This window comes from Nicotiana tabacum, chromosome 18 (genome assembly GCF_000715075.1).
Source record: "Nicotiana tabacum cultivar K326 chromosome 18, ASM71507v2, whole genome shotgun sequence".
In the NCBI taxonomy this organism is placed as follows: domain Eukaryota; kingdom Viridiplantae; phylum Streptophyta; class Magnoliopsida; order Solanales; family Solanaceae; genus Nicotiana; species Nicotiana tabacum.
This window is the reverse complement of record NC_134097.1, coordinates 82779998-82795135: the sequence shown is the minus strand read 5'-3', so window position 1 is coordinate 82795135 and position 15138 is coordinate 82779998. Positions and strand designations below refer to the sequence as shown.

Below are 15138 nucleotides of genomic sequence, written 5' to 3'. Positions count from 1 at the left end.
CTTTTACTACCCCTTATATGACAATAATCAGTTTGCTTCCAAATTGATTTTCTTTCCTTAATTAAATCTATTACTACCCGTTAAACAGTGATTCCTTAATTAAAGGGAATCACTTGTGTAATTGATTCTGACTTGTGATTGTTTCCATGTTTGTATCTTATTTTTTCTCCTTCACTCGTTTTCAAAAAAACTATAAATACCCTGCACCCCTCTTCTTTCAAAACACAAACGAACCATCTGAGTTCAGAACATATACTTCACCCAAAACTCTCTCTCTTTTCTCTGTTACTACTTGTGTTACTGCCTTGTCTTGCCGGCTGAACGTCAAAGCTAGGCTGTGGAAATTTTTCTTACTTTTCCTTTCTGCACTTTGCTTCTTACTGGTATGTCCTATTTAATCTTCAAGCATCAACAACAACATGTTTCTTTATTATTTCCTTCACTCTCAATCGTTTCTGCTTATGCTAATGCAATCAAGTTTCATTACAAAGCATGCTGTAAATTATTGTGTTCCCTTATGTATATACTCTGTCAGTCACTTGATTATGTGATTTGCTAACTCATGAATCCCAAACCTCATATCCCCTTATGTGTTTGTGTTCTCTGGTTGGTTTGTGGGCATGCCAGCATCATCTATTGTTGTGCATGTCCAAACTTGACCCATCCTAGGGTCATATGCTTCATGCAATGTATTCCCAAACCCCTGGCCCCTTTGTGCAACTGCTGATCCTGTGTAGTTTAAGTTTTACTGCTACTGTTTTCAAATTACCCCTACCCCTTACTATTTTTAACCCAATTTTAAATAAATCTCTGTTTCTGCACTTCCACTATACTCTTAGAACTTAGGTTTTGTCCCTCTTGTGTGAGCCTTGCCTAGAGACCAATGAGCTCCATTTGAACTTGGACACATAAGGGCTGGCCCTTCCACACTGCACTCACCTCTATCTGGTTATGCAAACCTGGGTGTAAGCACTACCCGGGGTCCTTTGAGGGCCTTAGGGAACATTGACACACCGAGGTCTAAGAAAAGCTCTGAAACAAGTGGTGCTTGAGGTGGTTTATTCCATAACTCAGAGAGGAAGTCAAGAATCAGGCTTCCTATGGTTGTAACTTTTTGTTTTACATTGTTCTGATGTAATTCAGTATTTGTTCTGTAATAATGTGTAACAAATAATGGGGGTTGGTTAGTGAAAAAAGGGCTGGGTAATTATGCATGTTTAGCCATTAGAAGTGTAGGGAACATGCCTACAGGATCTGTTTCTTTAACTTCTGCATGTTTAACTCTACATTTAGATAACATGCCTATAGGACTTATTTTAAATTCTGCATGTTTTTTTACCACACTTAGACACCATGCCTATAGGATCTAAACGGCTATAATCAGACATCATGTTCATAAGGTTAAAAATCAGTATTTCCCTTAGACACCATGCCTATAAGAATTTCAAGTAAATCATGCCTGCTTCGTTTCACGTTCAACTAAATATCATGTCTATAGGAATTAAAAAAAATTAGCAATAATAGATATCATGCCTATAGGATCTGAAACCAGTCTAGTTTAAAATCAGCTTAACTCGTACTGTTCTTAACTAGTTTTAAACAACCTACTCTCCTTTTATTAATACTATTTAGAAAGCATGCCTATAGGATCTCAAATCGCTCATTTTAAAACTGTCATTACTTTGCTACATTCTGAATCAGTAATAGACATCATGCTTATAGGATATCATCAACACACTTAGGCAAGCCTTAGGTGACAACAATAAAAACTCAATCCACCTCTGTTAATTAGTAACTGCTACAACCAGTAGGCAGGCCTGATTCAGACTTCTTATCTGAGTTATGTAATAAACTGGTCTACTTCAACAATTAAAATTCCCCTTGCCTTAGTACTTTAAATTCAGACCCTAAATGTGTTTGAGTTGTGCTATTTGTGTGCTTTACTTGAGGAGGTATATATGAGCCTCTTAGTTGCTTATATGTTTTCCCTGATACGCAGTCCTACGTGTTTTGAATGTCGCCTTAGTCTTTTTATCCTTTAAAAACCTACGAGTCAGCTTAAAATCCTCCCCCTTATAGGAATAGTAGTCCTAAATTCCTCCGGGACTGATAAGAATGGGACAGGTAATAGCATGCAATAGAGGTCGAGACCAATCTGCACCTTGATACCTTAATGGGTGGGAAGGACAGATATGGATATAATGACCAGTGCACTAATACCACGTGTATCCCCTCTTTTGAGGAGTGTCATACCGGGTATCGCTTTGATGTGATCCATATTATAAATAAACCTAGGACTCCTCTCTCCTTTTATATTTTCAAGTATTTGTAAAAAATGTAGCTCCCTTTCAAAATTTGCCTTTTAATTGTTTTCAAACCCTTATGTGTTTAAATCTAAATCTCTTACTACTTGAGCCTATACTTGTCTATTTGCTAATTGTACAAATTCACAAAACTGTCTGGCCGGGAACCACACTAGTGGATCCTGAGAGGTGCCTAACACCTCCCCCTTAGGATAATTTCAAGCCCTTACCCCTATAAATGGATATCAAACAAACTTAGAAATGAACTTTATAGGTGTCCCAAAAGTAATGAGTTGTCATACACCCTAAAAATGTCATAAACCCGATTTTCCGATGCAAAGAGGGAAAAAGGGGGCGCGACAACATGTCAACTCTGCTGGGGATATTAGGCTTTTACCACTTCAGATTGTCTTGTGAATTTGTAGCTCTTTATGTGCAATTACTTGTTTAATTTCGTTAAACATTTAATGTCCTTCTCAACTGTAAACTGACATGTCTTCTTGTTTCTTTCCTTTATTACCGCTTGAAATTATGAAACTATTGTATTTATCGCTTTCCTAATGTGCAAATACGTGCTAGTATGTTTTAATTATTGCATAATCTTGCTCAACATCATAATCCACTAGTGCCAAACAAATACCATAGCAACGCTTATAATGAGTGGTTACGCTCTTCCTATATTATTACCCCCCTAAATTTGGAAAGGGATATTTGCGGTAAAACCAGTCGATCAGCGGTGCAGTCAACGATTCCGTGCCTTTCCCCTTGAGTTGTCCGCTCAAGGGTACCAGTCTAAAACCCCATAAAAACTTTACTCTATTCAAATTATGCATGCATCATGGTCAAACCTGAACCAAAACGGACATCACCACATTCTGTGCATCTATTTGGAGAACTAAATGTTTCATGCTAATTATTGGTATTAAATAGTCGAGTCTGTTGGGGCTGAGGGCCTAACCTTTTTGTTTTGCAGAAAATGAGGCAAAAAGTCCCTAGATTCGGCATGGTCACCAACATCCACCTAAGACTGCTAATCTGGTAGAAAGATCTTCACTCTAGTGATCAAACCCTCGTCCGAAAATTTCTGGGAATCTACCATCCCTTCTAGAGATCCAACCTAATAACAAGATCATAGAAGCTGCCACACTATTTTGGGATTGTGAAAGGGATGTGTTCCGCTTTGTGGACATTGAAGTGACACCCTTGCTAGAGGAGATAGGAGGATTGGCCGGTCTAGTATGGGAAACTCCGGGTCTACTGCTGCCTGAGAACCGCAAGGGCAGAGGCTTTCTCAAAATGATGGGTTTAAAGAAGAATCCAGAATTGACATGTCCAAAGGAATCCTACATCCCTTTTGACTATTTGTATGAAAGATACGGTCACAGCAAATCCTATCGTACTTACCCTGACGAGGTTGCCATCACATCTTTGGGGCACATCCATTGAAGGGTATTCGTCTCCATGTTTTATTTTCTTGGGCTGATCGTGTTTCTAATGAAGAAAGCAAGAATCCACACCAGGCTGGCTATGGTAACTAAGACCCTAATGGAAGAGATCGGTGGGCAGCCATTCAGCATCGTGCCCATGATCATTGCAGACATATACTAAGCCTTGGAGAAGCTTCAACGGGGAGACAAACATTTCGAAGGCTGCAATTTATTACTTCAACTTTGGCTCATGGAACATCTCCAAAGGGGTGAATATCGACAAGAGATTCAGCGAAGGGACTGGGATGATCACATCGCTTTCCATCGTCCAAAACGAATGAATTACATCCCCAATATGATCGCTCAGCCTGAAGAGGCCAAAGGATGGGTAGAGTTATTTAATAATCTAACTGAAGAGTAGGTTCAATGGATGTTCGAATTGTTTCCAACCGAGGAGTTCATTTCCCGATCCCGAGATGCACCTTTCCTGATATTGATTGGTCTGAGAGGAACCTATCCTTACGTCCCTTTCCGAGTTATGAGACAAGCTGGTAGGAAGCAGGTTATACCCAGGGTCGACAAGATGAGTCATTTTCGGGCTGACTTCCAGAATGATGATAGTGCTTACAAGTGCCAAGCTCAGCATATGTGGCACTACAAGGTCATAATGGGGAGAGATACCATCGAGCCAGATAGATATCATGCTGGTTGCGCTCCTTTTTACTCCAGTTGGTTGGAAGAGAATCATGATGGTCTGGGCCGGCCAGGGTTTGCTGGAGGCCACAGGATTATAGATGAAAGGGCCGGGGCACAGGTCAAATACAACCAAATACGCAAAAGGATCCGGGAGTATGAAAATGAACACCGCGAGATACAAGAGTCCAACCAGAAGCTAATTGAGGAATGGAAGGACATGGTGTTGATACCTAATTTTTCCCTATATTTTTCAAAATGACATATATGTGCATATATAAGCACCCCAAAGGGTTGTGACATTTTTAATGATTTTTAAACTAATTTATGGCCTATTTTTACACCATTAATCCCATAATTATTCCCAAAGCTTTCCATTTCGGAGAATAATTTATTTCATTCTCATATTTACATCAAAATATAGTTGGCATGATTGTTTCATATTTTTACAAATTCGTTTGGTATTTTTAAAACAAAATTGCATATAATTGTAATACTAGCCTCTTTAAGATTTAATAGCATTTTATAATTACAAAATTGATCCCAATATTTTTGAATTAATATTTATATATTATTAGTTGACTCAGTGCCTTTAATTTAGGTTTTTAAAATATTTTACTATTTTTTATAAAATAATAAAAGGAAAATTAGCTATTTCAATTGTAGCCTCAATTCATTTCAATTACAACCCAAATTCCATTTCAATTTCAGCCTTAAATAAGTCCATCCCAATTCATTCAAACCCAGTCCCTTGACCCGTTTAATCCAACCCGCCCGGAAATCCTTTTAATCCAGGCCGTTGATCGTTTTGATCAACGAACACAATTCCCCTTGCCTTTTTTAAACTTACCTAACCCCAACCCTAACCCTCATTTCTCTTAGACAGCCACCTATGAAACCTATTCTCTCTCAAAACGCTCTCAAGCACTCGAAACCCTAATCGCCTCCCTCGTCTTCTCCGACCAGTTCTCGCCGGAGTCCATGGCTTCCCAGGCCATGGAGGGCCTGTGCTCATTTCCCTTCACCCCAAATCATGTCTATTCAAGGCTTTCGAGGTTCAACCTCAACGAGGCCTGTTCAGATCCTCCGCCGATTTGTGTTCCTATGGCTTCTCCGGCTCCGTTCCGACATGTTCGAGCCTCACGAGCCTAGATAAGGCTCAGATCTACTCCAGGACAGATCCTTTCCAAGCCTTCTCGTTTCTATGGTTTCTGAGAAACCCTAAAAGCTGTTCGAGGTTCTTTCTTTCTTTATTTTTCTTAGATCTGTGATAGATCTGATGTTATACTCGAAGTTTCAAAGCTTTTCTCCAAATTTCTCTTTTCAAAATTAGTCTGTTCAATTTAGGGTTTTTCAAACCTTAGAAACGATTTCCGTTTCTTATATTTTCTTCTGTCTTTGTGTGAATCTGTTTGTTTATGCCATGTTTCATGAGTTCTGGCTTATGTTTTGTATCCCTTCCTTGCATGTCTTCTCTTATGTTCTTATGATTTTGCCGTTATTATGCATGTTCTTCTACTTGTGCTCTATTATCTCTTCTACTAGTTCCTACATCATACTTTTACATGTATATCCTATGTGTTCCTTTACTATTTTTTTTACTAAGCTCTTGTTTGCCTTTACTGGACCTCTGTTTGAGTTCTAAACTTATTTCATCTACTGCTTCTAAGTTCTATGTCACCTCTTTTCTCCCCTGAACTTGCTTGAGTTTTGAGCTTTTCTTAAACATGTTCCTTATGATTTTTTCACTCTGATGCTTCAAATTTGCTGTTGTATCTGTGTGCTCTGAAAGAGACCTTGAGTCTATTTCAATGATTTGCCTTCTCCTAGGGTTTGGGATTTTTGCGAGTTTTGGGTTCTATTTGGGACCCTGGGCTCTCTCAAACTCATGCCGAGTCTATAAACCAAACTGGAATCTTTCTGCTTGTGATTTGAAACTTTCCATGCCAATCTTTTCTTTCTTGACACTTGTGTGCTTTATATATGAAAGTTCTTCTTTCAAAATGATCCGCCAACTCGTAATTGATTCCAATCTCCTTTTAATAAGGCTCGATTGATTTGTTACTGATTTTCCCAATTGATCTTTTCCTCACCCTTTTTTTGACTAAGTTCATTTGAACAAATTGCTGGCTGTTTGATTGATCTACTTGCCTTATTTCTCACAAATCATGTACCACAGGATTTTTGCCTTAAATAATTCCTATGTATTTACCTATGTTATGTTACTTTGGAAAGGTTTTTAATTATTCTTCTTTCCTTAATTGTCTCATGCCCGTTTGAAATCAAATCTCTTAACCTTAGGGATACCTTCTATGATTGATTGCAAACTATTTTCTTGCCTTTTGCTTACTCGTTTTCTGCACTATAAAAACAAGACACTACACAAAACTTTCAGACACACTTCAGACTCCAATTGAACACTACACAAGTTCAATACTTTCTCTACTGCTGTTTTCTCTACTTCTAATACTGAGCACTCTGCTCTTCTTCTCTTTTACTGCCTGAAACATTCTTGAGTTCCTTTTGAACTCTCAAATATTTGCTGAAGAACTTGAGTTTGTTCCTGCTGACTTCTGGCTGTTTACTTGCTCTTATTGTCCTATTATTCTAGTATTTGCAACTGGTATGTTCCTCTTAATTAAAATAATGCCCCTCCACTATGTGTTTATTTTACTCCTAGTCTGCTATGCTTTATTTCTTTCTTTGTGTTTCTGTAAATGCCTCTCTATGCGAACCCCTTCCCTTTTTCCCCTTTGTATGAGAGTACAGTTCTAGCCATGACAGCACTCTGTTATTGCTGCCCATGACTTTGAACTGGGTTCTTTTGAACCCTTTACTCGAATCAATTCCCACTTCCCTTTTCCCCTTTATATGCTGAGCCTGATTTGAGTCTGGTGGTGTCCCAATCACCATCTAGACTCAGGTCTGCTCTTAACTTGTTTAACCCATACAAGTGGCTAGGGGTGTGCCAGCTTGCACTTGTGGCTAGGCACGACCACCATTTGTTATGGTTCCCCAATTCCCTTTCCACTTTGCACTTACTCCTAGCTATAAGTTCTGCCCCCCTCTTGCAAGCCATGCTTTGGGACCCTTGAGTTCCTACTGAACTTGGATGCCTGAGGGCTGGATCTTCCACACTGCACTATTCTTTTAATGGTATCCTGGGTGTAAGCAATGCCGGGAATCCTTGAGATTCCTTGGAACTTTGAAATACCTTGGATAAAGAGAAGGCTTTGGAAATCTGGATTCGGAATTGGTTAATCACATATTATTAGACATTAAGATTGAATTAGGCTGCTCGGATCTAGCTGTTGGTCTTTGATGTACTCTTTATCTTTTTTCTGGGCTGTAATAAGTTGTACGAACTCGGGGAGTATAGTAAAAGGGTGTGGGAGGGGCTTTACTTTCTTACATCAGTAAGGGTAGAGACCATGCTTTAGGATTTTAATTTTTTGTTCAATGTTTCTGATACAATCCTATAGAAATCATGCCTATAGGAGACAACGTTTAACTTTCTGCAATCTTGCATATAGAAATCATGCCTATAGGAATGTGCATATTCACGATATTAGGCAAACTTTTAGGATTAATCAAATCAGCATCTATTTACAAGAGGGTTTAAAACAAATGACTCGTAGAGACCATGTCTATAGGAGTTTTTAAAAACCAAACTCGCCTCGTCTAAAAGTAGTAACAATTGATTGGAACAACTCGGTAGTCTATTTTAAATTACTCGTTCTGCGTTTAACTACAACTCGGTGGTCTGTTTCTCTTTTGAATTCATTTCTAAACCATTGGAGATTTCTTTAGGCTTTTACCATTGCATGTTGCTTGTGACTTTACTATCTCATTAATTTCTTTATTTACTGTCTTTTATTCTTTCGCTATGAAACTGACTTGGCTCTTCATGTCTTTTTCTTTTTCTTTAACTGCTTCCCTTTACCACTTTATTACAATATTGTTTTAATTACTGCAATTATTGTAATCATTTATCTTATGAACGTGGAAATACATGTCAATTTGTTTCATTCTTGTAAACTGCATCTTCAACATCATACTTCACTCGTGCCAAACAAATACCATAGCAACGCTTATAATGAGTGGTTGCGCTCTTCCAATATTATCACCCTTTAAATTCGGCAAAGGCTTATTTGCGGTAAAACCAGTCGATCAGCGGTGCAGTCGACGGTTCCGTGCCTTTCCCTCTTGAGTTGTTCGCTCAAGGGTACCTGTCTAATACCCCAATAGGAACCTTACTCTGTTTAAATTGTGCATGCATCATGGTCAAACCTAGTCGAGTCAGTTATGTTGTCCACATAATGACTCATTAAGATAGCCTTGTCCAAAGTCCACTAGGTTTCCTTGAAACCCAAACGGACACCACCATATTCTGTGCATTTATTTGGAGAACAAAATGCTTGCTATGCTAATTATTGGTTTAAATAGTCGAGTCTGGTGGTGTAGGGTCTAACACTCTATTTTGCAGAAAATGAGGCACAAAGTCCCCAGATTTGGCATGGTAGCCAACATTCATCCAATGCTTCTAAATTGGTGGGAGGACCTCCACTCCAGTGATCAGACACTCGTCCGCAAATACCTAGGGAATCTGCCCTCTTTTCTAGAAGTCCAGCCTGACAACAAAATCTTAAAGGCTGCAACTTTATCTGGGATAGTGATAGGTCCGTGTTCCGCTTCGGGGACCTTGAAATTACTCCTTTGCTGGAAGAAATAGGAGGTTTAGCTGGTATCCCTTGGGAGACTCCAGGTATGCTTATGCCAGAAAATCGCAAAGGTAGGGGTTTCCTTAAGATGATGGGACTGAAGAAGAACCCAGACTTGACATGTTTGAAAGACTCGTACATCCCATTCGACTATCTGTATAAGAGATATGGCCATAGCAGGTCATAACACACTTATTCGGATGAATTTGCCCTCACCTCACTGGGGCATATTCACAGGAGGGTCTTCGTATTCATGTTTTGCTTCTTGGGGATGATAGTGTTCCCTATGAAGAAGGCTAGGATCCACACCAGACTGGCCATGGTAACTAAGACTCTGATGGAAGGGATTGGCGGGTAGCCTTTCAGCATAGTGCCCATGATTATCGCGGAGATATACCGAGCCCTGGATAACTGTCAGCGAAGGGCTAGTCATTTTGAGGGATGCAATTTACTACTTCAACTCTGGCTCATGGAGCACCTCCATAAGGGAGAATACCGGTAGGAGATTCTGCGCAGAGACTGGGATGATCACATTGCCTTCCACCAGCCAAGGCGTATGAACTATATGCCTAACATGTTCGCTCAGCCAGAGGACGCCGGAGGATGGGTAGAGCTATTTGAGAATCTGAAGGAGGACCAGGTACAATAGATGGTTGAGTGGTTCCCTACGGAAGAGTTGATTGTTCGATCCCGAGACGCGTTTCTCATACTCATTGGACTAAGGGGAACTTATCCTTATGTTCCCCTCCGGGCCACGAGGCAGGCTGGGAGAAAGCAAGTCATACCAAGGGTCGACAAGATGAGTCACTTTAAGGCTGATTTCCATGACAATGATAGCCCTCACAAATGCCAAGCTCAGCACCTGTGGCATTGCAAGATCATTTTGGGGAAAGAATCTATTGAGCCAGATAGGTATCACGCCGGTTGTTTGCCGCACTATTCGGGTTGGCTTGAAGATAATCACATTGGTATGGGTCAGCCTGGGTTCATTCACGGACACAGAATCATCGACGAGAAAACTGAAGCACGGGTTAAGTACAATCAACTACGCAAGAGAATTCGAGAGTGTGAAAATGAGCACCGAGAAATACAGGAAGCCCACCATAAGCTGATCGACGGATGGAAGGATATGGATGTTAACGCCAACAAGCGATTAGGGTATCTGGAGCGGGATCTAGTAGAATTGGAAGAAAAGTTCTTGAAGAGGATCGAATACTACCAAAATGCCGAGGGAAATATGGGCGGGCATTTGTCCCGAGCCTACTTATTGCTAGGATTGCGCAAGCTGGTGCAGCTGTACGAGTGAGACAAGAATACCGGATCTGGGGAAGGTCCTTCTGGGACCAAGTAGTAGGACTTTTATTTTCTGCTTTCATAATGTAATAAGGCCACTGGCCATTGGTGATATTTTTAATATTCAGTTGTTTTAAGACTCGTCTTGTTTTTATCAATAAAATGAGGCATTTAGCATTATGAGTTCTCCAAATTTAATTTGTTGCTAGGCCTACCTCGGACACAACGAGGCATCCAAATTAGGAAACGACATATATTCATGCACGACGTGTTTAAATATCGCAGTATTTTCTTTCTCAGAATCCGCACTAACTTTTTACCTTTTTATTTTTATTTTATTTTTTTTATCCCCCTCCCCAAAGGTTAGTTCGTGCATTCTGGCACCATCACCATACAGTACGAGATCTAAGAGCCCTCCACCTCCTCCTCCTCCTCCAAGTCATATCAGAAACAGGAGCAAAAGCAAAATGAGAGATGCAAATGCTAGAAAGGAAATTGAGGAGACTTTTCAGAATACTCCAATTACCAAGGGAACTGCCGCTCATCTTGAGCAGATATTGCTGAAATTCTGGGAGGAATTGGATCAAGTCCGGAACTTGGCAAGCCTATCATTCACTCTTGCCGCTCCTGATGTTAACAACCAGAACCCCACACCTTCACAGAACACCCCACAAACACCAGTACAACCCGCTCACACCCAAGCCTACACCACATGCAATAACACTCCACTGCTCATTCCTGAACTACAAAACACCACAAACAACCACCTCCCCAACACTCCTGTCTTTGTGGACACTATACCCCACTACCCCCAGCCAATCTCAGGTGCATCTGACTCAGACGATAAAGACTCCCTTATCAGGAATTTGGCCGCTGAATTTTAGAAGTTAACCAGCCGGGTCCAGGGCGTCGAAGGTAGCAAAAACGTTGAGGGGTTGAACTATGAAGATCTTTGTGTTCGGCCAGATGTTGAACTCTCGGAGGGGTACAATCCTCCCAAGTTCGAGATGTTCGACGGTACAGGTGATCCAAGGGTCCATCTAAGAATGTATTATGATAAGCTAGTAGGAGTTGGAAGGGACGAGAAGATCCACATGAAGCTGTTCATGAGGATCCTGAAAGGCGATGCCTTATCTTGGTACATCAGCCAGGATTCAAAGAAATGGACAAGTTGGGTGAGCATGGACAATTTTGTAAGTAGTTTGTGGTAAGCGGAATTAACCTTGAAAGTTCTTTTATATTTTCTCCTATATACTCTAAGTATTGGATATCTTGGGTCTTTTGATATTCTTCTATATTTTCATTTAAAAATTTAGACAATAAATTTATATTTTCTAAAGTTTGTAACCAGTGCTTGATATATTCGTAGTTGATCATTAATCCGAATATAAGTCTAGTTCATATAAATCTAAGATATCTATTTCTTCTGATAGAATTAGTTCTGTATATCCTTGTTCCATTATGTTAATTATTTCAAAAGAAACTAAAATATCGTAAATTTTTCTCCTAATGTCGTTATTAAGTTGGTTCAAGGTATATAATATGAGTATTTTGTAATCATTATTATTATCTAGTAAATAAGTGTGGTTGCTCATAAGATTATTATTTTTCCTTATTCTTATCATGTGTTTACTAAACATATTCCCTCTAACCTCTTTGTTTATCATAGAGTTTATCATTTTTTAATAAAATATACTGAACAATCTTTTCTGGTCACTACCATGTTTTTCTTGCTTCAATCATTTACCCAACAGCGCCTCAACTCTGTCTACTCCCCTAAACGGCTTCCATGCCTACCGGTTTCGACCTTAGGATGGCATAGTCTGGGCTTAACTACTCTCAGCATTATTAGACATGGCAAACTTTCTCAAGATGTTCTTTATAACAGTACTATAACATGATAAACAATTATGATATTCAAGAGATTATAAGAAATATAAAAGTTTAGTTAGACATGATTATGAATAAACTTACCTGATCTTGTAACTCGTTTGAATGTTCCATAGTCGTTAAAGAGACTTGTATATAACTCAGATATTTCTTATAAGAGAGAGAAGATAAGAGAGAAGGTGAGGGTGTGTCCTTTCTTCCTCTTATTTACAAACTATATATAGAAAACTTTAAATGACTCTTACTGTTTACAAACGACTCTTTACATACTTAAATGACTCTTACTATTCACAATCATCTTTTCATGAACGACCTTTACTGTTCATGAATATGACTCGTACTATATGAATTACTCTTACTATTCACAAATGACTCTTCATGAACGACCTTTACTGTTCATGGATATGACTTGTACTATTTACTTTATGACTTTTTACATTATCTGTTTGCAATATCTGTCTTCTTCTTTTGTCTTTAGGCTGATATCTTCATTCCAGTTGTACTTCTGGTACTTGATTATCTTCTCCGTTGCATTTTGAACATATATGATCTGGGTATTTGTGCCCTACTAATTTGTAGTATCTTGTCAATAATTCATTGGAAATAAATCCTTTCTTTAGTGCTCTTGTAGTTGGTTGTATCTCTGGTTTTAGTAATGATAAAATCCATTTTTGGACTTCATCCATATCTCCTTGTCATAGTTCTCTTGAATTCGCATATATCATTAGTTGATCTCTTGAGTAGTAGCTCCAGATAGCATTTTCTTGTAAATAATTGTTGGCTAGCTCTTGGATAATAGTTGCTATTCCAATTATTCTTTTGTTGGCGTAAAAACCTGGTATCTCGATTTTTGGTATTTCTGGTTGTTGTTCTATTTCTTCTGGTATTATCATATCTCGTGTCAATCCTATTTTTACAACCTGTATAATAGGTTTTATTTCATCGTATAGTATCTCAGCTGGTGCTGTATAGAATTTTATAAAAAATAGGTTTCCTTTTGTAATTCTTTTAAATGTAATAAATGCTTTATATAGCTCTGGTATTCCATTTATCTCTTCCCCATCATAGGTATATACCGTGCTAAGTAATCCGTAATTGTAACATGTTTTTACTAAATTGGCTCTAGTTTTTGGCTGTGCAATAAGCCTATTATATCCTTGGAGTTTTTGGGTATATAGTCCTGTGTTGGATCTGTTGTAGTAGTTGCTCTGGGGTTAAGGTATATAAATGTTTGAATTTTGTATATATTTTCAATATAGGTCTGGGTAATATGGTTGTATATTTTTTTATTTTGGTGTAGGCTGTTGGCATAGGTTGAGGTTTGTGGTGTTGTAACTATTGTTCTTTTGGCCTTTTCGGAGTAATTGGTTTATCAAATATGTTATTTAAATTGACATTGGTATGTGGCTTCTTGTTAACTTGTTTACTTGTACCTGCAGCTGTATATAAACAAACTTTGTTATGGGTTTTTTGGAGTTTCCCAACGTCTCCTTCTAACTCTGGAAGTTTTGAGTCTTCCGATCGACTTAGCTCCGCATCTTTATTGTCATGCTGCTGACTTGGCTGGCTTTTCTCTATCTGTTGTAATCTTTTTCCCATACCATCCATCTGTAAAGATAGAGTAGTAATGATTGCAAATAAATCTTTTGTTTCTTGGCTTTCATCAGTTTGGGTACCTTTGTCTTGATAGGTAGTCTGCAATAACATTTTTGTCAGTCCTTATTACTTTAATTGTAAATGTAAAATTTTATATATTTAATACAAGACTTCTTATTTCCTTTGTAGTTACTGAATCTTGTACTTTCCGTGTTATCCACCATTTTACTTGTGTATTATCTGTTCTTACAATAAACTTGTTATAAACGATATATGACTCAAATGCTAACAAACATTTATATAATCCAAATAATTCTTTCCTATTTATCTCCCATTTTAATTGTGGTTCCGTGTATGATCCTGAATAATATCTACAATGGTGTTCAATTTTTTCATTATCATATTTATATTTTAGAACTCCTCCATAGTTGTGGTCACTAGAATCTGTTTCTACTATGTATGTGAACTGTCTTTTTTCATCTGGAAAATATAGTTTTGGTAATTTTTTACACATATTTTTTATCTTCTTTATATGTATTTTATCTTTTTCGTCAAAATGGTATTCTACATCCTTTTTTAATTTTTTCTGTAGTGGTTTTATGTTTTCTGCTAATTTAGGGATATATTCCCTTACTTGGTTAACTAATCCTAAAAATGATTGTAACTTCTTTTTCGTATCAAGTGTTTCGTTTAAGTTAATTATTTTTTGTACTATATGAGTTTGCATTTTTATTCCATTTTTATCTATTTGTATACCTAAGAATTCTATTTGATTTTTCATTACTTCTGCTTTCCTTTTACTTAAACTAATTCCTGATATTTCTACAATGTGTATGAATTTTTCTAGTAGTTTTATATGTTCGTTCTCTGTTCTAGAATATAACAGTATATCATCTATATATATATTATACAATTTTCTAATTGGTTAAAGTAGTTATCCATAAAATGTTGGTATCTACCTGGTGCATTTTTATATCCAAATAGTAATACGTTCCATTCGTAAAATCCTTGTGGTACTGTGAATGCTGTTAACTTTTTAGATCCGTCTTCTAGTTTTAAATGGTAAAATCCTGATTTACAGTCAAATTTACTAAAATAGTTAAATCCTTGTATTTGTCTGATTTTTAGTATTTTATTTGGTATCGGATAATTATATGTTTTCGTTTTTACATTTAAATTTCTATAATCTACAACCATACGACTTTTTCCTCGTTT

At 37.9% G+C, this 15138-nt stretch overlaps 1 pseudogene; it reads right to left on the bottom strand.

The window, feature by feature from the left end:
- Window positions 1-13022: 13022 nt before the first annotated feature.
- Window positions 13023-14034, bottom strand: LOC142172561 (uncharacterized; annotated as a pseudogene).
- Window positions 14035-15138: the final 1104 nt, after the last annotated feature.